Consider the following 26,465-nt stretch of genomic DNA (forward strand, 5'->3'; position numbering starts at 1 on the left):
TCAGAGGTGTTATCGTCTACGGCTAGGTAGCACTGTCACGCTCCCACCGACACTTCCCACTGCTCACAGTTCTCTCTCTTGTTTGTCTCAAAGCCAAATCTCTACGTATCTGAAAATATTCATTCCTGCATTTGTTATTCTATGAAACCTGATGATAAATGAAAGTGACTTCTTCTTGTGTTTGGAGTGCCAAATACACTATCTGATCAAAACCATCCAGGCGTTTATTGACAGACATTAATATGGGGTGCATCCAGCCTTCTCTTTGCGATGGTTCGAACTCTGCTGGAGTTACTTTCGAGAAGACGTCTGGATGTCTGTGGAGGAATGGCGGCTAATTTCTCCTTAACAACCAAAACCAGAGAAGACAGTGATGCTGGACACTGGAATCTGGAGCGAAGTCGACGTTCCAACTCATACCAAAGGTGTTGCAATGGATTCGGGTCAGGGCTCTCAGCAGGCCAATCCATTTCAGGAAAGTTATTGTCCCCAGACCATCGGCTCAGAGGAGCTGCTTTATGACAGGGTGCACTGATGTTGTCGTGTCCTGGCATAGGTGGGAGAGAATGGGTTACAGGTCAGTCTGCGCTGCCAAGCGGTACCGAACAGAAGGCAGAAGGACAATTGACAGTGAGGGCATTTGATTGTTTTCTTCTATCTGAGCCAACACTGGTACAGGCATTTACTAGAAATACGGGTGGTGAGACTCGGTAGGGAACTCGTTGTGGAGACTCTTGGACAAACAAGGTTTTGAAATAGTTGTTTATTCCAGTCAGGACTAACTAATACACTGGAGGCTAGTTCTAGGGTTAGAAAAAGCACGAATAACACTTTTACAACAGAAGCCAGTGCAGAAGTCCTAGGAGTGGATGCTAACCACAGTAGCAAACACTAGCAGCATCTTAAGGCAACAACTTAGTTGCAAAACAAACCGTACTGAATGTGACACTGTTCACTGAAGCATTCCAAGTGAGAGAGCAGACTGACGCGGAGCTGCACCGAGGCTGGAGCCGACGGACGCAGATTCGGCGACCAGATCTTCTGACTGAGAACTCCGCCAAAATGCGGAATCAAGGGTTTTAAGGAGTCGCGTGGGGGCACTGTTTTACCCACTTAAAGCCACCCAGTCAATCTCTCAGGTTTCTTGCAGGCGCCTACCAATCACGGTTTAGTTAGGTCCTCTCTACTGCTCCAAAGGCGGGGATGTTAATGCAGTTGCACTAAGTCCGTATTTGGTATCAACATTGTTCAGCTGAAAGCTAAACGTAGCTGCCCTGCCAAATAAGGCTTGTAACATTATTGTTATGCGTCATTTAGCCCCGCCCCTCGGGACTGCTAGATCAACAGCTTATGGCGTTTTCGCTCTCTTTCTAACTCTTGTGAGCCTACTGACGTTACTGTTCTCGGGGCTGGTATCAAGCTGGCTTTATACGCTAGTACCTGCCTGTTGGTTACAAAGTTCTACGGTGGCAACGTACCACAGCATCTAGACGACGTGAAGTTACATCTTAATTCCTTGAAGGGTAACTAGCGCCTTGGGGCCGCATCTGGGGGCGTCTGCATTTTTGCAAGGCTCTCCCCTAACGGTTTACTTCATGTAACAATCTCTCTCCTAGTTTCGTCTGTGCTCAAGCATCGTCTCTGGTTCCACGCCTTGGAGCGCCTGTCCTCCATCCTCACAGCTTCAAGATAACACTACAGTAGCAAGGAATAATCAATATATAACAATATAGCATATCACACAGTCATTATCTCCGAACTTTTTCTCTATTGTAGAAAGAACGCAGTGCTGTAAAATGTGTTCACAACGGCCGGCCGCTGTGGCCGAGCGGTTCTAGGTCCTTCAGTCTGGAACCGCGCGACCGCTACGGTGGCATGTTCGAATCCTGCCTTGGGCATGGATGTGTGTAATGTCCTTAGCTCGGTTAGGTTTAAGTAGTTCTAAGTCTAGTGGACTGATGACCTCAGATGTTAAGTCCCATAGTGCTCAGAGCCATTTTTTTGTATCCACATCAATCCGAATGAAGCGCAATAAGACAGCCACAGCAAAACCATGATAAACACCCCCTTACCGTAATATCACCCTCTCCATATCTCATTGTTGGCACTACAATGGATTCTCACAGGATGCTGCGTGACTCATCACTCCAAATCCCTCATTTTCCATTGACACACTGTCCAGTGGTGCCAATTTGTACACCAAGTCGCTTAGCACTGACAACAGAAATGTCTGGCTTATTAATAGCTGGTCGATCATTGTGTTCCATTCTTTTTAACTCCAGACACTCAGCACTGTGCTAGCTGGACTACTGATAGAACTATGGAACCCACAAGAGATTCCTTCCGTTGATTTCACATTATTTTTTTCAACCACACTGCAAAGATCGACGGTCTCCGTCCATTATCCAGCAGTCGATTTAGGCAACTTTAGGAGGGTTAAAAGCCCTGGTGGATTTGTTACGCAGCTGACATCCAATTACAAGTCCACGTTCTCTGAGCTATCCTGATCGACCAATTCTGCTGCTACTGCTTGTCTGCTGATAACGCAACAGTCCCCGCCCCCATTTATACCGACGGGCCCGCCACCCCCCCCCCCCCCCCCATGACATCTGGAGGTCAATTTCACATTTCATAGAGGCGTCCGGATACTGTCTATCAGGTAGTGTATTCGTTACCCGTGCTTACGTAAATGTGTTAAGCAATATACTTCAATTGTCTTCTTAAATATGGGCTCTGCTCGGCGATACAGTTGTAGTATGGCCCTTTATTTTCATCCACATTCTCATAAATAACCTTGATTAACCAGAGTACCAATTCACACCTTTAAAACCAAGGTCACATGAGGCTACCCGCTAAGGCATCTTTCTCCTCCTGCTTCCCTCCGTAGAGGAACTGGTGAATAAACTAGGAGTACAGCTGTAATAGAATTTTGTGGTAATATCGTTTAGTTTGAACGCTTTTTGTCAACATAGATCATACAAAATTGTAGAAGATTTATAACTAATGGGCCGTTTCCAACAGCCAAGATCGACGCACGTGAACTGGATCGTCGGCGCACATTCTTTGCAAGGATAGAACTAAAGGACATCACAAAAAAAAGACAATCTTCGAGATACTGCATAGTCTGATATACTCGCAGAATGATTGGCGAGACAGTCACCTATGTGACAGCTTCCTGAAATATGAGTGCGGGATTTGTTAATTATTGACCAAAACTTGAATACTGCTCGTCAGTACGTGATCAGTATCAAACAGGATTTCTAGAGGAAATAGGGAAGATCCAAAGAAGAGCAGCACGTTCCGTTACAAGTTCATTTAGTAAGCACGAAAGTATCACGGAGTTGTTGAACCAACTCCAGTGTCAGAAGCCGCACGAGCGGGTTTCTGCATCACGGCGCGCTTTGCTGTTAGTTCTGAGAACATACATTCCTAGAAGCGTCAACAAATGTATTGCTTTCACCTACACATTTCTCGTGACAAGACCGTGAAGGTAAAGTTACAGAGATTCGAGCCCACACGGAGGCTTACCAGCAATCATTCTTCCCACGAAACAGTCGCGACACTGGTACGCAAAGTACCCTCCGTCACACACCGATAGGTAGCTTGCGGAGTATACATGAAGATGCAGAACGTAAGTGGGGCAACCTGTTTCCCAATACATTTACACTGTCCAGTCACATTAACGTAACCAACTGTTTAAAAGCCTGAAATACTACCTTTTGCAGCTCGGAGATGTGCAAAAAGAGAGTCAGTGAGGTTCTGGAAGGAGGTACCAACAGGGATGTGAAGACATGTCATCTCTAGCGCCGTGGGCAGCTGTTCTAGGTTTTCGGTTGATGATCCAGGGCGTGAAAAGCCCGATGGACGTGGCCCTACAGACACTCTATTGGGGTTAAATCGGGGAAGTTTGGTGACCAAGAAAGTATGATAAACTCATCCTAATGCTCTTCGAACCGCGCAAACACACAGTTGTGTGGCACGTAGCATTGTCCTGCTAGTATATGCCATAGTGCTAAGGAAAACCAAACTGTAGTTACGGGTTCACATGGTCCAGTTGCGGTATTGGTGAGAAAATTCTAGCCTTCGTTGCCGATGAACAATAGTCAGCACAGATGCTTCAACGAGACGCTTGCTGATGAGGTCCATACGCAGCATCGTTCGCTGGTTCACCTGGGCGGTCAGTTGCTCAACAGTTGCACCTCTATTCGGCCATAAACATCTATGGAGCCGTCGTTCACCCCTGTCACATGGTTCATGGGCCAGAGTTGCCTCGGCGTCAGTTATGGATAGCGCCATATTTCCGTGCAAGGATACCTTAATCACAGCGACACGCGAACAATATTGCAATAAGCTAAAGACGAAAAAGACAGATTATACCAGCAGCTGTGGAAGATAGCAATGCAAACAAACATAACACGTGATGGAGCTTCAAAGACGTTTATACGTCTTAACCTTAGATTACTAAGCCCTCGTAAAATTTACGACTGCAGCAGGTTATAAAACAGAACATTTCGTACTTAATTTGGTATATAACATACCATCAGCGATCTAATAATTGTAATTAACTAATGTATAACCTACAAATTATGAGTCCCTTTGAATAAAATACAGAGTAATAAACTTTATGATGGTTTAATGTTCTAGGGGTAGCGTCTTTGACTGGTAATCAAAAAGTCCTGGGTCCAGGTTGGAACCCCGCTGCTACTTAAGTTTTGAATTAAACTCATCAGTAATGGCAGCCGAAGACTTCTGGTATAAGAAGTAACCCTTACCCTGCCAATGGGTTTGTCAAACAGGGCGGAGGAGCAGACAGAGGTTCAGAGCACTCTCTTGCCCTTGTGCGTGGGCATTGCCCGCCTAAAAGGCGGAAGAATCAACATTCATCAACGGTACGAGGATGCAGAAGGCAGCGTAAATTACTACATTAAAGACACATAATGGGTATGCACAGGACACGTGGTCTGTAACTGAAAAAGTGTCACGATGATGTCTCCATTGGCAAAAAAATTCGGACTAGTATCCCAATCGTATATCCGAGAGGGAACTGCCAAGGATAAGGTGATCATGAGAAAAAGATTGAATAACAAACGAAAGGCTAACATCTGTGGAATATCAAAAGTTTCAACGTGGCAGCGAAGCTAGAAAGTCTGAAAACGGAAATGCTAAAGTTCAATCTAGATATAGTGGATGTCAGTGAAGAGAAATGGAAAGAAGACAAGGATTTCGGGTCAGATGAGTTTAGGATAATACCAACAGCAGCAAGAAATGGTGTAACAGGAGTAGGATTCGTTATGAATAGGAATGTAGGGCAGAATGTGAACAGTTCAGTGACAGGAATGTTCTCATCAGAATCGACAGTAATTCAGTACCGACAAAAATAGTTCAGCTACACATGCCATCGTCACACGCAGACGATGACGAGAGAGAGAAGGTATATGAGCATAATGAACAGATAATTAGGCACATAAGGGGAAATGAAAATCTAATAAGGGAAGATGAATATCTGACACTCGTGACGGACTTGAATGCTGTTATAGGGGAAGGAATAGTGGGATAACATGGGCTTGGTAGTAGGAATGAGAGTCGAGAATGACTAATTGAGTTCTGCACTAAATTTCAGATAGTAATAGCGAATCTGTGTTCAAGAATCATAATTGGGCGAGGTGTGCTTGGAAAAGGGTGATAGATACAGGAAGATCACATCACGATCAGGCAGAGATTCCGAAATCAGATATTGGATTGTAAGGTGCACCCAAGAGGCAGATATAGACTCATACTGAAGTTTAGAGACTAGTCAGGAAGAATCAATGGCAAAGAAGTAGGATATGGAAGTACTAAGGAATGACGACATACATTTGAAGTTCTCTATGACTATAGATACAGCGATAATGAGTAGCTCTGGAGGCATTTCAGCTGAAGTGGAGTGGATGTCTAAAAAGGGCAATCACAGTTGTTGGAAAGATATACATAGATACCAGGAAAGTTACTACGAAGATATCATAAGTAACAGAAGAAATACATCAGCTGTTCGACGAAAGAAGAAAGTACAAAAATGTTCAAGGAAATTCAGAAATACAAGTCACAGGAATGAAATAAATAGGAAGTGGAGGGAACCTAAGGCGAAATGGCTGCCTGAAAAATGTGAAGAAATTGAAAAAGGAATGATCGTCGGAAGGACTGACTCAGCATATCGAAAAGCCAAAGCACCATTCTGTGAAATTAAAAGCAAGGGCATCAACATTAAGAGTTCAATGGAATTCCATTGTTAAATACAGAGGAGAGAGTGGATAGGTGGAAAGAGTACATTGAAAGCCTTTATGAGGGAGATGACTTGTCTGATGATGAGACAGAAGACGAAACAGGAGTCTATAGGGAAGAGAGAGGACACAGTATAAAAATTAGTTTTAAAGAGCTTTGAAGGCAGAAGGGATAGACAACATTATTTTTAAAATCATTAAGGGGAGAGGTAACAAAACGTCAGTTGGCACTGGTGTATAGATTATATGAGACTCATAACAACAGACTTTCGGAGAAATATCATCCACAAAAAAGACAGCAATATCCGATAAGTGTGCGAACTGTCGAACAATCAGCTTAACAGCTCATGCATCCAAGTTGTTGACAACAATAAAATACAGAAGAACGGAAAAGAAAACTGTGTTAAATGACGAAAACCTCGGCTTTAGGAAACGTAAAGGTACCCGAGAGGCAGATCTGATATTGTCGTTAGTAACGGATGCAATACTGAAGAAAAACCAAGATACGTTCATAGGATTTGCCGACATGGAAAAAGCGTTCGACAATGTAACACAGAGCAAGATGTTCGAAAGTCTAAGAAAAATAAGGGTAAGCTATAGTGCAAGACGGATAATGTACAATATGTACAAGTCCCAAGAGGGAACAATAAGACTAGAAGACGAAGAACGAATTGTTCACATTCAAAAGGGTGTACGAGAGGGAGGTAGTCTTTCGCCCATACTGTTCAGTCTGCACATAGAAGAAGCAGTGACGGGAACAAAAGGAGGGGTGAGCAGTGAGATTAAAATTCAGGATGAAAGGATATGAATGATAAGATACGCTGATGAAATTGCTGTCAGTGAAAGTGAAGAGGAATTATAGGACACATTGCTCAGAATGAACAGTGTAATTAGTACAGAGTATGGACTGAAAGTAGATCAAAGAAAGATGAAAATGAGAAGTAGCAGAAATGATAATAGCAAACTGCTTAACTTGATAATTAGGGATCACAAAGAAGAGGAAGTTAAGGATTTCTGCTACATAGGCAGCAAAATAATCGATGATGGAGGAAGCTAGGAGGACGTAAAAGGCAGACCAGCACTGGCAGAAAGAGCATTCCTGACCAAGAGATGTCAACTAGTATCAAACGTAGGCCTTAATTTGAGGCAGAAATTTTTGAGAATGTACGTTTGGAGCACAGCACTGTATGTCAGCGAAACATGCACGTTGGGAAAACCGGAAGAAGAGAATACAAGCGTATGAGAAGTGGTGCTACAGGTAAACGTTGAAAATTAGGTGGACTTATAAGGTAAGAAATTAGAAGTTTCTCCACAAAATCGTCTAAGAAAGGAACACATGGAAAACACAGACAAGAAGAAGATAAAGGAAGATAGGACATGTGTTGAAACATCAGGGAATAGTCTGAATGGTACCAGAAGGAGCTATAGACGGTAAAAACTGTAGGGGATGAGAGAGACCAGAATACTTCCAGCAAATAATTGAGGACGTAGGTTGCAAGTGCCACTCTGAAATAAAGAGGTTGGCGCAGGAATTCGTGACCAGCCGAATCAAACCAGTCACAAGACCGAAGACTAAAAAAAATGTCAACCTAAAAAAATGAAAAAAATTAAATGTCTTGGGATAAGTATCTGTGTAGGATAAAATTATGATTCACTACTGCAGATCTTCTACTAAGGTGGTAGCAATAAGACTTTTTTTGAGATTTCGATCTTTGTACATATTTCCTGTGTTCCTTAGCTGTGGTCGTAGATGTACGTTATCAGATTCATGGATTTATTGGTTGTCTCATTCGCCCACTTCTACATTCCTGTAGACAACACAGAGTACCTCTGCTTACGCGCACCAACTTTCGATGTGAAGCGAAATAATGTTCCATATGACTCGGCACTGCAGCGCTGATGGTGTGAGAAAGAGGAAGCAAGGCTTAAAGTGAAAGGAAAGTGTACAAAAAAAGGACAGAAGCAGATACAGCCCGGACGTATGAATAACTGTCTCAGAATGGTTCAAATGTCTCTGAGCACTATGGGACTTAGCTGCTGTGGTCATCAGTCCCGTAGAACTTATAACTACTTAAACCTAACTAACCTAAAGTCACCACACACATCCATGCCCGAAGCAGGATTCGAACCTGCGACCGTAGCGGTCGCGCGGTTCCAGACGGTAGAGCCTAGAACTGCTCGGCCACTCCGGCCGGCATAACTGTCTCCAACCTCGGTGGACAATACGTGCAAAACCTCAGAAGTGCGTCGGCAAACACATGCAAGAGCCTGTTCCATCAGCAACAAAGACCACTGTACAGCAATACTCTTACGTATTGCAGGCACACTGCTGCAATGTTACCGGCGACACTATTATAATGTTACCGGCGACACTATTGTGGCTCCACATTGCCGTAAAATATGGCCCATGTCAACGCGCCTAGAGTCCTAGTTCCTCTACCTGCTGTACCAGTTTCGGAGATCGGACGCGGAAGTTAGTGAAACTTTTCTCTCCCTTTCCTGGGAGCAAATTTCAATGGCTGCAGCTCTCTGGACACCCTGGTTGGGGGGACATATGCTCAACAGAAAATTTTGAACACCGAGGCTATGAAGCCGCCAGCGTCTCGCTGCCAAAACGGTTGTAACGCAGTCTTCCACGGTTTGTTTCCATCGACCAGTTTTTTCGTAACGTAAGCCTGTCTCGTAATTTCTTTCCTCTGCTGCTTACCCTATCCTTTACACGTTTTACTGTTTCTAGCTTTTCTGTAAAATTTGTGTGTGTGTATGTATGTGTGTGTGTGTGTGTGTGTGTGTGTTTGAACGCGCTAAATGCTCCGCCACATACAAATTATTTTTATTTTTTTGTGTGAAATCTTATGGGACTTAACTACTAAGGTCATCAGTCCCTAAGCTTACACACTACTTAACCTAGATTATCCTAAGGACAAACAAGTCGGTCGGGGTGGCCGAGCGGTTCTAGGCGCTACAGTCTGGAACCGCGCGACCGCTACGGTCGCAGGTTCGAATTCTGCCTCGGGCATGGATGTGTGTGATGTCCTTAGGTTAGTTAGGTTTAAGTACTAAGTTCTAGGGGACTGATGGCCTCAGAAGTTAAGTCCCATAGTGCTCAGAGCCACTGGAACCATTTTTTTGACAAACACACACAACCATGCCCGGGGGAGGACTCAAACCTCCGCCGCGACCAGCCGCACAGTCAATGACTGAACGCCCTAGACCACTCGGCTAATCCCGCGCGGCTATACAAATTAATGAACTTGTACGTACTTTGCTTGCACCTCCCGTGTTAAGAACCGTGTTTACAACGATGTATCCTGCGGAAATCGCACGCAGTGCCAACACGCATATAGTAGCTAGCTCACAGTTATATTCTGCTAAAGTTACGAAGTGATGTGGAGCGTATTGCAGTACTGTAAACAGCATAACCATTTCAGCACTGTTTGTGGTGCGGCATAAACTGAGGAGTTGTAAAATAACTGGTTGTGGTTTTTTTCTTCCAATTTATACCGCTTTTTCACTAACAGTTCTAGTTAAAACAGCGAACGGAGCGAAAATGTGCAGGCTTCGAAGAGAACTAACCTCGTGTATGTATCTGTCCGTTTAGGTGGTCGTACCTCGCACAGAACCTCACGCTCCGCCTGCCGGATGAGTACTGACGTGGCGGGTCGGCAACTGCGACTACAAGAGCGTCCAGACCGAGCTCCAGCCAAGGTCACGTCCTGGTTGTCGATGGTGCTGCCATCCGGTGGCGGCGGCTCCACCTCTCTCTCTGTCTCTCTCTCTCTTTTGTAGAAGGCGACTTCAGTCGTTCCAGGAATGAACACTGTCAGATAATATTGCTGATGAGTTGCGTATTGTGGAGTAACATGACATCACCCAGTCAGTTCTCGAAACACGACGCTGTTTAAAGAAATACAATGACTCGAAAGAGTCACTAAGCGGATGCCACACATAATACATCAAATTAACTTGCTGTTTTAAAGGTCCAAATCTCCCCCAAAAAATCAGAATTTGGGAACACATGAAATGATACATATCCTTTTCTTTAGTGCTTAATCTGAGAACTGGTTGCCAGCAATCTGGCTCGCAGAAGATGTCCAAGTCTTCACATGCTTTTTCGTCCTTCATTTCTGTGTAGTAGGTACAGCCAATATATTTTATAACTTGTGTTACTTCAGTCGTTCTCTTCCTCAAGCTTTCTTTTCCATTGACACATTCCTGTATTATAGATGTTAGAAATGCGTCAATGGAAAAGAAAGCTTGAGGAAGTAGTTGCAGGGCCAACAGTCTGGATGATTGGCTGATCTGGACTTGTAACACTAACCAAAATGGCCTTGCTGTGCTGGTACTGCGAACGGTTGAAAGCAAGGACAAACTACAGCCATATTTTTCCCGAGGGCATTCAGATTTTCTGTATGGTTAAATGATGATGGCGTCCCCTTGGGTAAAATATTCTGGAGGTAAAACAGTCCCTCATTCGGATCTCCGGGTGGGGACAACGCAGGAGAATCAAGACTGGAATTCTACAGATCGGAGGGTGGAATGTTAGATTACTTAACTGGGCAGGTGGATTTGAAAATTTAAAAAGGGAAATGGATTGCTTGAAATTAGATATAGAGGGAATTAGTGAAGATCGGTGGCAGGAGGAAAAAGACTTCTGGTCAGGTGAATACAGGGTTACAAATACAAAATCAAATAGGGGTAACGCAGGAGTAGGTTTAATAATGAATAAGAAAATAGTAATGCGGGTAACCTACTACAAACAGCATAGTGAACGCATTATTGTGGCTGTTGTGGTTGGCAAGAGAGCCAACACCGTTTTATTAAAGGAGGCCGAAATGCACGCAGGCTGGCGTGAGGTCTGTAACATGACAAGGAAATTAGAAATTAGAAAAACGGACGTAGCTGGTGGAATACTTAACTTTAATCCATTAATGATGAACGTCGGTTTTGACGGTACATGATTCACAATATCAATAGTAACTGATAATGGCGCCTTGCTAGGTCGTAGCAAATGACGTAGCTGAAGGCTATGCTAAACTGTCGTCTCGGCAAATGAGAACGTAAGTAGGCAGTGAACCATCGCTAGCAAAGTCGGCTGTACAACTGGGGCGAGTGCTAGGAAGTCTCTCTAGACCTGCCGTGTGGCGGCGCTCGGTCTGCAATCACTGATAGTGGCGACACGCGGGTCCGACGTATACTACCGAACGGCGGCCGATTTAAAGGCTACCACCTAGCAAGTGTGGTGTCTGGCGGTGACACCACAGTGGCCAAGATAGATACGAAGCCCACGCCAACCACAGTAGTATAAGTTTATAGGCCAACTAGTTCCGCAGATGACTAAGAGATTGATTAAATGTATGATGAGATAAAAGAAATTATTCAGATAGTGAAGGGAGACGAAAATTTAATAGTTATGGGTGACTGGAACTCTATAGTAGGAAAAGGAAGAGAAGGAAACGTAGTAGGTGAATACGGAATGGGAGTAAGGAATGAAAGAGGAAGCCGCCTGGTAGAATTTTGCACAGATCATATCTTCATCATAGCTAACACTTGGTTCAAGAATCATAAAAGAAGGTTGTATACATGGAAGAAGCTTGGAGATACTAGAAGGTATCAGATAGATTATATGATGGTAAGACAGAGATTTAGGAATCAGATTTTAAATTGTAAGACATTTCCAGGGTCAGATGTGGACTCTGACCACAATTTATTGGTTATGAACTGTAGATTAAAACTGAAGAAACAGCAAAAAGGTGGGCATTTGAGGAGATGGGACCTGGATAAACTGAAGAACCAGAGGTTGTAGAGAGCTTCAGGGAGAGTATTAGGGAACGATTGACAAGAATGAAGGAAAGAAATACAGTAGAAGATGAATGGGTAGCTTTGAGAGATGAAATAGTGAAGGTATCAGAGGATCAAGTAGGTAAAAAGACGAGGGCTAACACAAATCCTTGAGTAACAGAAGAAGAGATATTGAATTTAATTGATGAAAGGAGAAAATATAAAAATGCAGTAAATGAAGCAGGCAAAAAGGAATACAACCGTCTCAAAAATTAAAAACGACAGGAAGTGCAAAATGACTAAGCAGGGATGGCTAGAGGACAAATGTAAGGATGTAGAGGCTTATCTCACGAGGGGTAAGATAGATGCTGCCTACAGGAAACTTAAAGAGACCTTTGGAGAAAAGAGAACCACTTGCATGAATATCAAGAGCTCAGATGGAAACCCAGTTCTAAGCAAAGAAGGGAAAGCAGAAAGGTGGAAGGAGTATATAGAAGGTTCTTGAGTACAATATTATAGAAATGGAAGAGAATGTAGATGAAGATGAAATAGGAGATATGATACTACGTGAAGAGTTTGACAGAGCACTGAAAGACCTAAGTCGAAACAAGGCCCCGGGAGTAGGCAACATTCCATTAGAACTACTGACAGCCTTGGGAGAGCCAGGCCTAACAAAACTCTACCATCTAGTTAGCAAGATGTATGAGACAGGCAAAATCCCTCCCGACTTCAAGAAGAATATAATAATTCCAATCCCAAAGAAAGCAGGTGTTGACAGATGTGAAAATTACCGAACTATCAGTGTAATAAGACACGGGTGCAAAATACTGACATGAATTCTGTACAGACGAATGGAAAAACTGGTAGAGGCCGACCTCGGGGATGATCAGTTTGGATTCCGTAGAAATGTTGGAACACGCGAGGCAATACTGCCCCTACGACTTATCTTAGAAAATAGATCAAGGAAAGACAAACCTACTTTTGTAGCATTTGTAGACGTAGAGAAAGCTTTTGACAATGTTGACTGGAATACTCTCTTTTAAATTCTGAAGGTGGCAGGGGTAAAATACAGGGAGCGAAGGGCTATTTAAAATTTCTACAGAAACAAGATGGCAGTTATAAGAGTCGAGGGGCATGAAAGGGAAGCATTAGTTGGGAAGGGAGTGAGACAGGGTTGTAGCCTATCCCCAATGTTATCCACTCTGTATATTGAGCAAGCAGTAAAGGAAACAAAAGAAAAATTCGTAGTAGGTATTAAAATCCATGGAGAAGAAATAAAAACTTTGAGGTTCGCCGATGGCATTGTAATTCTGCCAGAGACAGCAAAGGACCTGAAAGAGCAGCTGAACGGAATGGACAGAAGCAAAACGAGGATAATGGAATGTAGTCGAATTAAGTCGGGTGATGCTGCGGGAATTACGTTAGGAAATGAGACGCTTAAAGTAGTAAAGGAGTTTTGCTATTTGGGGAGCAAAATAACTGATGATGGTCGAAGTAGAGTGGATATAAAATTTAGATTGGTAATGGCAAGGAAGGCGTCTCTGAAGAAGAGAAATTTATTAACATCGATTATACAGTTAAGTGTCAGGAGTCGTTTCTGAAAGTATTTGTGTGGAGTATAGCCATGTATGGAAGTGAAACGTGGACGATATATATTTTAGACAAGAAGAGAACACAGGCTTTCGAAATGTGTTGCTACAGAAGAATGATGAAGATTAGATGGGTAGATCACATAACTAATGAGGAGGTATTGAATAGAATTGGTGAGAAGAGAAATTTGTGGCACAACTTGACTAGTAGAAGTGATTAGTTGGTAGGGCCTATTCTGAGGCATCAAGGGATCACCAATTTAGTATTGAAGGGCCGCGTGGAGGGTAAAAATCATAGAGGGAGACCAAGTGATGAATACACTAAATAGATTCAGAATGACGTAGGTTGCAGTAGGTACTGGGAGATGAAGAAGCTTGCACAGGATAGAGTAGCATGGAGAGCCAGGGAACGAGAGTCCATTTCACTTCGTACAACAAAATATTGGCTCGTGATACCTGTTGAAATGAATGCAAATCGTATAAGATTCTTCTTTTATAATCCACGAAGTATCAGAGGGATTTTTTATCTGTAAACATTGGTTTCTAAAGACGTTTCTCTGCTAGATTAATAATGTCTCTTTTCGTTGTGTCTTACCATTGTCATCGAAATGCAGCCTTCATCATTGAAGATTACCGAAATGTTTTAAAGGATTTGCATGGTTGTGACATCCGGCTGATTGGAAATCTCTACTGGGACCAAAGTGGTGGTGTGCGTATCGATAGTCAGCTGTCAGAAGATGTATCGATTCCGAAAGCAGTTCCACAGGACTGCATTCTCTCCATATTACTTTTCAACATCTACTATGAAAATGTATTAAAGAAGTTATAAAACCTTCCTTGCCGCCACACGCTATTCTGAAAACAGTTTCCGGGACATTCTTGATGGAAAGTATCAAGGAGAGCTGGTTAATAGATTTATCATCAGTAACGTAAAGTATGCGAGGCTTCAAGAACTGCCGTCCGGTGTGGCCAAGCGGTTAAAGACGCTACAGTCTGGAACCGCGTGACCGCTACGGTCGCAGGTTCGAATCCTGCCTCGGGCATGGATGTGTGTGATGTCCTTAGGTTAGTTAGGTTTAAGTAATTCTAAGTTCTAGGGGACTGATGACCTTAGAAGTTAAGTCCCATAGTGCTCAGAGCCATTTGAACCATTTGCCGGCTGGTGTGGCCGTGCGGTTAAAGGCGCTTCAGTCTGGAACCGCGTGACCGCTACGGTCGCAGGTTCGAATCCTGCCTCGGGCATGGATGTGTGTGATGTCCTTAGGTTAGTTAAGTTTAATTAGTTCTAAGTTCTAGGCGACTGATGACCTCAGAAGTTGAGTCGCATAGTGCTCAGAGCCATTTTTTTTTTTGAGCTTCAAGAACTGCAAGACCTAACAAACACTATTATTTCAGGGAGGAGAACCATTTGGCAACGTATAAACGTCAAGAAAACAAAATGGAGATGATATTCAGGACACTCTTACGCTCAGTAATGATAAGATCTAAAGCGTTTGACCATATAAATATTTGGAGTGTCAAATCAGTGATGACTGGAAATTTTCTCAAGAAATTTCTACAGAATTGAGAAGGTCAGAAGTGTTTCCAGATAATGAAGAAATTTCTGAGTAGCCATGTCGTTAAGTATTACACTTTTCACTCGACTACCTCGATACTATGTGTTCAGTATCCTGCTCCATGGAGTTGAGGGTCAGTATTAGCTAAGAAACTAGAGGCATCTGAAATGTTGCGTATTGAGGGTATTGTAACGTTCCCTGGCAGCACACACACTATTAATAAAATGAAGAATTGCTGAACTGGAGCGTGCACATTTGCAAATGCTTAACAACTGTGGCACGTCTGCTACGAACGTGTACGGTAATGAGAACACTACGTACAGTTCATACCAACAAAAAAGCAATTCGTATGTACTGTAATTGTTTAACAAAAAATATTATTTAATTTTGTGTAAAGGACGTTGGTTATTATTGTAATATTTTCTGTAATAATATTCTCGATGTATTTATGATTGTAATATTTCTATACTCATAATGTAATTACGAAATATGTTAATATCTGCGATGAAAAAATGAAAAATATAGCCACAGAGGAAAATAATGTTGTAAGATTACAAAGAGACATTCACAATCAGCAATAATATAAATAGCGCTATATAATGTGCATTCTTTGTCGTCTTCCTCGAGAGCTGAGAGAGAGAGGAACCTGTGACGTAGCATTATATGAATGAGTAGACTTCTTTTGTCTGTATCTATCTTTAGCCGCCATTAGGGGAGAAATTATAAAGGTGTGTAATTTTAATTATTGTTATGGTCTAAATACATTATAATTTATCAAAATTGTGTATTATTAATGTAAATTAGCTTGCCCATGTCATCTATAATATTTCTTTAAAGAATTTTCAGCACTTCTAGCGATTATCGTTGGTGTTGCTGGGCTGTGCCGCGACCGAACGATTTGCAGCGCCACATTTAAAAAATTGTTCCGCTATAAAATTAACCAAACCCGTAAATCGGGAGCAGGTAAAATTAGCAGAGAATTACGAAAGATTTTTCTTTTACAGCGATCCTGAGGCTGACTGACTTTATTACTGGTTTTACATTTGTGCATTCATAGGCGGATAATTAACGTTGAAGTTGTTAATCTGTTGGTTCTTTCAATTCCTAAAGCAAATAACTTAAACGTATAGTGAAGTGTGTTTTGTCAATGATAATTAAACGTTCAGGTCGGCTTGGCAATATTTAACCATTTTATGCTAACAGAGACAGTCTTGTGTTCCATATCTAACGCTGGTAAAAAATTCAGTAAATATTTATAAACCCACTGCATCTAGAAAATATGTGCCAAGGCCGAAATACGCAAAAAATTTAATTTAAATAATTTTCAAAGTAATAAATGTTATTACTCAGTTAGTTTGAATTTATCAGCTTCAGAGGGTTATTAAAGTTCACGTAATTTTAAATGTGCTTAATTCTGTCTAAATGAATTTTTATTACCACATGTAAAAAAAGGGGGTTCTACAACAAAGTTCGTACTGAAAGAGTAAATAACAAAAATATTTAAAGCCATTTCTTCCCCATTTTCATCCTTTCATTTTTACATTATATATATATATATATATATATATATATATATATATATATATATATTTCTCATTAAACTGGCGCCCAACGTGGGGCCCGAATAAGTAGTGGCCACAAAATACCCATGAGATAATTAGGGAATTATTGTAGTCGAACTTTGTTAGAGAACAATTAATAATTTTTTCATGTATTGTATGTTTTGCCTAAACAATATTGTGTGGTATACATGTATATGATTTTTGCATGAGAACACTATATACCCAGAGGAAAGCTGAAGAAGAGAGCTCATTATATCAAAAAATTAATAACCTACCACAATACCAGGGGGCAGCTGCGCCCAAGATAGATCACCAAAAGGTAAAGCTACAGTGTAGTTGTCCTGTGGGTAGTAAAGTAGCCTCAGTGCTGTGTTCTCGGGTCATTAGTGGTGTGCTTGTCGTTAGTGTTTTTTTTAAATAACAGGACATTTGAGTAGTTAGTCATCGTAGTATATAATAAGTGTGTTTCAACAAATGACCATTTCTTGTGTGATTATGTCAGTGAAACCTGAGTGTTGGGATATTTAGTTCAGATTTTGTTTCTTTTGTTGACTATGGTTAGATTGCGTAGTCAGAAAAATATAAACATGGATAATGAACAACAGTTAGCAAGCAGTGATACCGAGTTAGAAAGTGGGGCACAAAGTAATGTTAGTGGCGTAGTTCAAGAAGTACAATGTGAGAATCTGGGGGCAGAAGGGCAAGAAATGTTGCCACTGCCAGCCAGTGATTCAATTGAAAGTAGGAATACTGTGCCACCCACAAGCACTAGACACGGACCAGAGAGTGGTCAGGTGTCAGAAGTGGAATCATTAAGAGTTATGTTCGAGCGCATGCTCAATTTCTAAGCTACGTTTGTGCATGAACAAGCAGAGCGTGACCAGAGATTGGTAGCCTAATTTGGACGTATGCAAGCAGAACGCGATAGAGAACGTGATGCTATGCATGCAGAACGAGAAACTGAACGTGATGCTAAACAAGCAGAGCGTGATCGATGCCAGCATGAGAGAGACTTGCAGTTAATGCAGTCTTTGGAAGCTATGCAAAGTGAGATTGTTAGTTTGAGACAAAACTATGAAACCATACCCAAAGCGGTGCAAGAACTGAGCGAAAGAGTAGATAATATCCAGGTGGCTAACGCCAGTATCGTAGATGAAATCAGTGTACTGGGTAACAGGAAGGAAAAATTAGAAATTGACACAAGTCAAGCAATAGAGCAGAAAATATCCGAACAGGCAAACAAAATTGAAAAGGAATTTACGAACTGGTTAGAGGCAAAAGACACCGACCTTAATCAAACAATAGATGAGAAGGTGCACGCCGCGATTGAGGCCAGAGACTTGGGCTCGATTGCGGAAGTGCAGGACCTAAGAAGGGCGGTGCACACTGACATTCCGCTGTGGCAGTGGAATGTCACCCATCGTCTTGCGGAGGTGGAAACAGCTTGTTGCACGGCGACGCACAGGCGTGTGTGATGCCAACCAGGTCCAACAATGATAGGCATATAAATACAGCAATGAAAAATTGCGACTGCGAGACAGAACAGGCAACCAATGTTAGCGAAACAAACAAATGTCACTCCAAAATAGTGACTGAAGAAAGCCTGATTAAAAACCGACAGTTTCAGATCTTTACAACGTAGAAGAAATTTCTTCACCCTGTAGTATTTATCAAGGGATTTAGAAACATTTTGCCTAGTGTTTGGAGTCACACGCAGAAAATACAGTACGTTATGTCTTACATACAAGGAGATGCTGCATTATGGGCAGCCGAAGCAGCTGACAGTTGCGACACATATGAGCAATTTGAAAAGGCATTTTTGGCCAAATATTGGTCAACATGTATTCAGGAGAGATTACGGAAAGAGGTATATAATCCAGAGCCGTATTCTCCACGATTAGGCAATTTGCGAAAATATTTTGAGAAATACATTAATACGACCCGTTACTGGGACGAGCAGATTTCATCCCGGGATTTGATCAGACTTCTGAAATCACACTTGCCGATACACGTAAAGGAAAAACTTACACACGTACCGGAGAACGACATGGAACATTTCTTGTCTGTTCTGGACTCAATTGACCTGATTCAGGAGGATGTTAAGGCAGCCTCCGAACAGGCTAGAAGTAACGGAAACGGTTACAGAAATGGTCGAAATAACACGCCTCCACCAAATAATGGAAACGGCGGAGGTAACAATAGGAGACAAGATTATGTACAAAACGGGAATAGAGGTAGAGACCGGAACGGCAATAGTCCGCCGGTGAACAATGACCGGAAAAGGAGGTTCGATGACCGATATGAAACAGGCCCACCAAGCAATAGTAGATGAAAAATGCCAGGGGGCCGTGGAACACCAATACCTATAACGATGCAAACCGAACTTGGCCACAGAACCAGAGGCCCAGTCCGGACCGGCAAAACAGTGAAAGATATGACAATAACCGACCGCCACCACAAAATGCGCCAATTGCGCAACCGTGGCGGCCGACGCAACACAACTTACACATAGTGGAGGTCAGCGACACAGAACAGCCACACCCATCCACCAGTAATAATCCAACTAGATTCAGCCGAGATACGCTCTCCATCGTCGAGTGAGGTTTGGAGTGAGAGCAGCCCGACAGAACAAAACATCGGAAATCTGTATCCTCAGGTATAATGACGGGGTACAGATGGGACATGAATTAATAACTGAACCACCCACGTGCATAAAGGAGCACAAAGACAAACTACAAACGATAATAGAGATCAAAATTAACAATATTGATGTGCAAGCACTCGTAGATACAGGTGCTACTGTCAGTGTCATGAGTATGGACCTATTCAGAGTACCGGGGAAAGAAAAGCGTATGCCGACTTTCCCTGTGAATATCTGCAAAATCACTGTAGCCATCAGTGCACAATGACAAATAATTAAACTCCAAGTGCGGGTAGAGATGTATATAGGGGGAGAAGTCATAGCGTGCTCGTTCCTGGTAGTAAAGGGTTTAAAGGTAGCCTGCATTTTGGGGGTAGATTTTTTGCGAGAAAGGGACGCAGTAATCGACCTTTCTTTGGGAAAATTAAGTTTGATGAACACGGGTAGGAGGATAGAATTGTCCATGCTCAGATCTGAAGAGGTACCTGTGCCTAATTGTAATTCTATTAACATAAAATGTAGGAATCAGTGGATACCACATTTAGACAATCATTCTCTAGGACAAAATCTCTATCATCCAGACGTACAAGGTGATCAATTAAAAGCAAATGAGGACGAACTTGTGAACAAAGTATCACAGTCCGAAAATTTGAACTCAATGCAACAGAAGGATTTGGTACAGTTATTGTCTGACTATGCAGATGTATTTTCAGAACGACCAGGAATTGTTAAGGGATATCAATACAATATCGAGGTGAAGCCTCACAAAACCTGCTGTCGAGCCTCATACTCCATTCCTTGGTCTAAGAAGGAAATAGTAGCTATCTCTTAGCAGATCCCCAATCAGGGAGAGTACGGGGACTGTATCCGCGTAAGGATGTGAAAATATTCCTACAATAAATGACTAATAGCCCTATGTGTTATGTGTAAAAAGGTACACCATTCTTTTGGAAATGAATGAACATTAATGATGTGTTATCTGTAGAGATAATGTACTAGTGTAGAAGTATTTAGTTATAAGAATATGATTGACTTTCTCTTTTGTTTATGATTATTTGTATTATGTCTTCTTTTTAATTAGTGTTAGCTTAAACATGCTCTAAATGTCTGCACAGATAACCTGATTAGTGCAATTATTTGTAGTGTTAAATTGTGACAGAGACCAGTCAGGAGGAACATTTTAGTAGTGATTAGTTTGTGTACTGCATAATATTCTATATGTGTGTCAAACTTGAAATATTTCTTGGTACAGTCTTTTCTATTATATATATATATATATATATATATATGTGTGTGTGTGTGTGTGTGTGTGTGTGTGTGTGTGTGTGTATGTGTAGCTGCCAGATTGACAGGTTCGAACCCAGAATAATATTAATAATATGAGACCCTGAGAACTTTATTTTCAAACCAGTATTATCAAAGAGAGTAATACACCCAGTAGTGATCCGAGGGCACCATGGGAGGCAAACTTATTGCAAATTTAAGTAACGCAAAGTTACGCACAAAGAAGCTTCAATTGAAGCATGTGCAGATCGAATCAGTAAAAAGAGCTAGCCTGATACAGTCCAAGTCAATTTTAGCCTACAGAGACTACACTAGTTACGTAGGACCTTGCAAGTAAAGTGAGACATAATTTCAAAGGAGTTATTGAACAAAATGCCTGAATCCGGCTGGAATGCACAAATAAAATCTACTCGAACATAAATATAGATGATTTTTGGGCAAACTAATACGAAATTTTAATATTTGTTACCATGTACGCAATTATCACACACCTTGGTAAAGAGCGAACAAAGAAGTTACGAATGTGCTGTTACAAAAAATTGCACAACGGACATTGTAACTGAAAAAACTTAAACAAAAGTGCAGTATTGTGTGGTAGAGACAGACAGTGACTGTTAAAACTGCAGCAATACGTCACGAGGTTGTTTCGAACAAGCAATAAGAAACTGTATCATCGCCGTGTGTGCAAATGAACAAGGAACTACCACGACACGAACATTGAGCCGATAATAGACGGTGGACCAAGCTAGTGTCAAACTATAACTTGTACTGTGCGTGTGTACAAAAAAAATAAAAAAAATATTCTTTGTGTGTCAAGGGACGCCAGGAAAGCGCATTGACTACAGAGATACATTTTGTTCTAAGGTGAAAACTTGCGTGTGACTAATGACAAGTCATGACATGTTGTGTGCCCATAAAACGCGTTACTGTGACAACGAAACATTGTGCAAACCAGACTAGTGAAGGCCTACCGAATAATAACTGCCAATAACTGTGTGCGTTTTTTCCCACAGCAGGAAAAATGCCCATAAGGATAGTACACTGTTTGTGAACTTGTTGCATGTTTGCTGGAGCATTGCAAGAAGATGTCACACGGGCGAGCTGATATACAACGCGCATCCGGCTACTTCAGACATGCAGCGGCCGCAGCAACCCGTAGCAGACCAGACAGCCACACGCCTCTTCGCGCCTAGCTGCCAACACCGGGGGCGGTGACCTACACGGAGCCGACGCGCCGCGCCGAGCGCCGCTCAACAATCACTCCGCACCGCTCACCAACTACAGCATTATTGACATATTCCAAAATATTTACATAAACTGCATAGCATGTCAATGAACTCGGTTTTTGACAAACATTGAACACTTATTATGTATACCCGTAGATTGACGAGAGAAAATGAACACTAACAAGTGTAGGAGATGGATTTGTAACACGTAGGTAGTGAGAACATTATGAAAAGTGACGTTGTACTAAATGATTTCAAAAAACTAAGTGATATATCCTAGGACAAGTGACCTTGCAGTATATCGCAAAAATGATAATTATGAGTTGTTAAACACACACAACAAACTTTCGTTGAACTGTATGTGACTGTGATGTTACGTAACCGTTGATGACAAACTGCTAAATCATTTCAAAACAATGACTGTTAAAGAGACAAGATTAATCATGAACCAACTGGGTTGGCCAGGCTCCGGCACAGTTTTGCCCAGGTTTCCTGTCTGCCTTCGCCCAAATGGGGGAGCCATGAACATATATAACCCTGGGACTAATTAAAAGAGCCATTCCATAAAAAAAAAAAAAACAATTGTAAAGAACGTTACTGGCACCATTGTGTCAAAGTATAGAAACTCTTTGCGAAATGCTGCCTGGACGCAATGTAACGTTCCCTGGCAGCACACACACTATTAATAAAATGAAATGACACACAGAATTGCTGAACTCGAGCGTGCACATTTGCAAATGCTTAACTGTGGCACGCCTGTTACGAACGTGTACGGTAATGAGAACACTACGTACAGTTCATACCAACAAAAAAGCAATTCGTATGTACTGTAATTGTTTAACAAAAAGTATTATTTAATTTTGTGTAAAGGACGTTGGTTATTATTGTAATATTTTCTGTAATAATATTCTCGATGTATTTATGATTGCAATATTTCTATACTCATAATGTAATTACGAAATATGTTAATATCTGTGATGAAAAAATGTAAAATATAGCCACAGAGGAAAATAATGTTGTAAGATTACAAAGAGACATTCACAATCAGCAATAATATAAATAGCGCTATATAATGTGCATTCTTTGTCGTCTTCCTCGAGAGCTGAGAGAGAGAGAGGAACCTGTGACGTAGCATTATATGAATGAGTAGACTTCTTTTGTCTGTATCTATCTTTAGCCGCCATTAGGGGAGAAATTATAAAGGTGTGTAATTTTAATTATTGTTATGGTCTAAATACATTATAATTTATCAAAATTGTGTATTATTAATGTAAATTAGCTTGCCCATGTCATCTATAATATTTCTTTAAAGAATTTTCAGCACTTCTAGCGATTATCGTTGGTGTTGCTGGGCTGTGCCGCGACCGAACGATTTGCAGCGCCACATTTAAAAAATTGTTCCGCTATAAAATTAACCAAACCCGTAAATCGGGAGCAGGTAAAATTAACAGAGAATTACGAAAGATTTTTCTTTTACAGCGATCCTGAGGCTGACTGAATTTATTACTGGTTTTACATTTGTGCATTCATAGGCGGATAATTAACGTTTGAAGTTGTTAATCTGTTGGTTCTTTTCAATTCCTAAAGCAAATAACTTAAACGTATAGTGAAGTGTGTTTTGTCAATGATAATTAAACGTTCAGGTCGGCTTGGCAATATTTAACCATTTTATGCTAACAGAGACAGTCTTGTGTTCCATAGCTAACGCCGGGGAAGAATTCAGTAAATATTTATAAAACCCACTGCATCTAGAAAATATGTACCAAGGCCGAAATACGTAAAAAATTTAATTTAAATAATTTTCAAAGTCATAAATGTTATTAATCAGTTAGTTTGAATTTATCAGCTTCAGAGGGTTGCTAAAGTTCACGTAATTTCAAATGTGCTTAATTCTGTCTAAATGAATTTTTATTACCACACGTAGAAAAAAAGGGGGTTCTACAACAAAGTTCGTACTGAAAGAGTAAATAACAAAAATATTTAAAGACATTTCTTCCCCATTTTCATCCATTCATTTTTACATTATATATATATATATATATATATATATATATATATATATATATATATATATATATATATACAAACTGAAAATTCTGGACTAAACTTGAAGATTTCATGGCCAAAATTCCCCGGGATGATATTAAAATCTTAATGGGAGATTTCAATGCACAAATTGGCAGAGAGAAAGAACACCAAAAAACTGTAGGAAAATATCCAGCACACAGATTCACCAACAGAAACGGACTGAGATTTATTGAACTATGCCATCAAAATAATCTAAAAATAATGTCTACATCTTTGAGAAAAAAACCTAGAAAACAAAAGACGTGGAGGTCCCCCATACAAGAGATCGGCGAATATCAGATTGACCACATTGCCATCTCCTATTTGGTACAGAAAGAGATCCATGATGTCCAAGTCCGCAGAGGGACGAACATTGACTCAGACCACTACTTAACACGCATTAAAGTGAAATTCACCCCAAAAAAAAATCTATCCGAAGAAAACACACATGATGAAATTTGACACACGAACAATCAAAGAAACCAATCTGAAGGAGGAGTGGGAAAAGGAACCACCTGACTCTTGGGAAAAATTTCGAACAAAAATTACAAAGAAGGCAAAAGAACTGATCCCATTGAAAAAGAACACAAAACACCTCTGGTGGGACTCTGGATGTGAAAAAGCGCTGGAAGAAAGAAAGAAAGCCTTTCTGAAGTATAACAGTAAAAAATCCCTAGAAAATCTAGATCACTTCCACAACACCAGAAGACAAGTGGCAAAAACAATCAGACAAGTCAAGAGGAAGTACCTCAAGGAACAGTGTGAGTCTATTGAAGAAAATTTCCGTAACTATAATGTACGAGACTTCTATAAGACCTTTGCTGGGAGAATCAATGTATACGGCTCACGAAATCTATGCTTCAGAAAACCAGATGGAAAACTAGCGCTCACAAATCGGGAAAATTGTGAGGAGCTGGCAAGATACTTTTCCGGACTCCTCAATTGCCCTGAACCTTCTTCAAGATTCCCTCAAGAAACTGCTATCTACACAAATCCAGAATCCCCACCACCTACACTAGAGGAGATCCAAAGACATATTCATAGACTGAAAAACAGCAAGGCATCCGGAGAAGATAATATCACTGCAGAACTACTTAAAAATCTTGGACCAAATTCCCTCAAAGAACTCACTCAAATCATCACAGACATTTGGCAGACAGAAAAACTACCAGAAGATTGGAAATGCGCCCTAATTCATCCACTGCATAAAAAGGGAGACATGGCAGATATAAACAACTATCGAGGAATCTCCCTTCTCCAAGTCACTTATAAAATCCTCTCAGTTTGTCTTCTTCAACGAACACAAGAACAACTCGAACACAGTATTGGTGAATACCAAGCTGGCTTTCGCCCTCACCGATCCTGTGCAGAACTAATTTTCAATTTGAAGACAACACTAAAATACAAAGCAGTCAGAAACAGTCCGATCGTTTGTTCCTTTGTTGATTTCGCAAAGGCTTATGATTCAATCGATAGGCAATCTCTCTTTATTATCCTTGAGGAGCTAGGACTCGATCCGAAAACCCTAAACCTTATCAAAGAAACGCTCACAAACACAACTTCTAAGATAAAATTCCTGGGTGAAATATCAGAGCCCTTCCTGATCAAAACCGGCGTCAGACAAGGTGACGGCTTGTCTCCACTCCTCTTCAACCTTGTCTTAGACAAGGTCATCCGAGAATGGGAAAAATAACTGAAGAATCAAAATTACTGGAAGCCTATACAACTAGGAAGATCTAAAGATGGTATTAAAATTTCATGCTTGGCATTTGCAGATGACGTGGCCATTCTAGCAGAAAACGAGACCGCAGCAATTAAACAGATAGACATTCTCAAAGAATGCGCCGAAAAAGTTGGGCTACAAATTTCCTTCCAAAAAACCAAATTCATCTGCTCAAAATTTGAAACTCAAAAACTGACTACAAAATATGGACAAATTGAGAGAGTTCCATTCTTTAAATACTTAGGCGAGGTCCTAGAACCCACAGGGGGAGAGAAAACTGCACAAAAAGTTCGACTGCAAAAACTGAAAAGAGCATACTGGAAAACCCACAACATCTACAATAAAAAGTGTCTCTCCATTCACTCAAAAATACGACACTACAATACAGTAATCAAGCCCGAAGCACTATATGCCAGCGAAACACTCACACTCCATAGAAAAGGCGACCTGGAAGGCATCCTGAAAGAGGAACGCAAAATTATCAGAAAGATTCTTGGCCCAAAAAGAACGGAAGATGGATACAGGTTACAGTCTCGGAAAACTACAGAAAAATTATCTAACCTCGCCGCAGACATCCGGAAAAGAAGACTAAAATTTTACGGTCATGTCCACAGACTCCCAACACCCAGACTCTCCCACAAAATTTTAATATACATTGAAAAATTGAAAACCATACCCTGGATACAAGAAACCAAAACAGATCTAGCAAATGCACAAATAAATTCTTCAGAAGTTATAAACAGAAATGTATACAGGCAAAAAATCAATAGTTGGAAAGT

The 26,465-nt window shown here is 41.2% G+C and overlaps 1 protein-coding gene across 1 annotated transcript in view; it reads right to left on the reverse strand.

The window, feature by feature from the left end:
- Positions 1-9,982, reverse strand: part of LOC126412746 (glutathione S-transferase D7-like) — a 62,017-nt gene extending 52,035 nt beyond the window's left edge. The window contains exon 1 of the mRNA XM_050082485.1: positions 9,834-9,982. The gene's annotated coding sequence lies outside the window, so the exon portion shown is untranslated. The remainder of the gene's footprint in view (positions 1-9,833) is intronic.
- Positions 9,983-26,465: the final 16,483 nt, after the last annotated feature.

Source organism: Schistocerca serialis, chromosome 7, assembly GCF_023864345.2.
Source record: "Schistocerca serialis cubense isolate TAMUIC-IGC-003099 chromosome 7, iqSchSeri2.2, whole genome shotgun sequence".
Lineage (NCBI taxonomy): Eukaryota > Metazoa > Arthropoda > Insecta > Orthoptera > Acrididae > Schistocerca > Schistocerca serialis.